This window comes from Rhea americana, unplaced genomic scaffold (genome assembly GCF_003343005.1).
Source record: "Rhea americana isolate MKP2758 unplaced genomic scaffold, rheAme1 scaffold_36, whole genome shotgun sequence".
In the NCBI taxonomy this organism is placed as follows: Eukaryota; Metazoa; Chordata; class Aves; order Rheiformes; family Rheidae; genus Rhea; species Rhea americana.
Genome location: NW_028186490.1, coordinates 323,340 through 324,671, shown reverse-complemented (window position 1 = coordinate 324,671; position 1,332 = coordinate 323,340).

Here is a 1,332-nt window from a genome sequence, read left to right as displayed (position 1 = left end):
GCCGCCGGCGGGGCCGGTTCCGGCCCTGCCGGGGAAGGGGCCGCCGCCCGGCAGGCGCAGCGACCTTGGGCGCTGCTGGCGGACAGTTACCGTGTGCGCCCCCGAAGCGTGGTGCTCCCTGCACTGAGACCTGCGCCTGATCCTCGGTGCTGACGTACGTGCTCGGCGCCTGAGGTCCGAACAGGAGTAAAGACTACGAGAAACAAATTGAAAGTCAGCCAACATCCCAAATCTGGAGAAACTATACACGCTTTGTAAAAACTTGCATTACACACAGCTTTATTGAAGCACAATTTATGTTTTAACTGATTGATAAGACCATTTTAAATCATGAGAGCAACCTGATACAGAGAAAACTATGCCACATGGCAAAGTACAAATACAGTCAAAACAGCAGAAAAGTGGTCCAGTTTTCCAGAATACTTAAGCATAACAAATTCATGAACGTAAGTCTGAAGTGCAAAAAGCTATGTACCCATAAGGACAGAACGTACTCATGAGGGGGCAAAAAACTACCCAAACTGGAAAAAAATGTTTTCTGTCAGTACTGCGGTATGGAGTCTGCAAACCTGTACATTTATTTAAAAGTTTTCCAAGTTACAATTTCAAGGTTAAAGAAAAACCATAAACTTCTCAGTAGTAAGCATCCATTGACCAATTTATAAACAGAATGAATACAAAAGCAATCCTTAGAAGTTACCAGATGTAGTATTTTCCCCCAAAATAGAGACTACACCATCTGCTTCTCAAATATTGCACAAGCCAACAAATAAATAAATACACAGATATTAAAAGACACCAGCTCAATTTGAGGATTCCTCTGTACGTTGTATTACATGCTATTCATGCTTTGTGCAAAAGGTTGTAAAACAATCTTCTCTGTTTACTGCAGAGCACCATACCTACTGTAGGAGCTTTTCCCCTTGTGGTCTTATGCATTTGATCTCTCTTCCTCTAAAATATTTTAGCAAACTAAGTTTATATGAACCCCTTTTCCAGGTAGGACATTCACAATCTCCCTCTGATTTCAGAGGAAGCAGGGTCCCTTTGGAGAGAAATACTTGTCATAAACTGTTCAAGAACCCTGTTTACATTAAAAACTAGGCAGCTTTGGTAACACCATATGTTTCATCATTGCATCTCAGTCCAAAACTGAGTAGCTTACCCTTGGGAGTCAGGGAGAGGAGGCTTTAGCTTCTTCAGTACTTAAGTCTCTCAGTCAACAACAACGGGGCCAGCCAGAGCCATCTGCTGTAGGGGGGTTTGCGATGCACATGCTACACAAAGAACAAACACTTCTGCGCAAACCAGCTGCCGCCTGAGCTCGGTCGA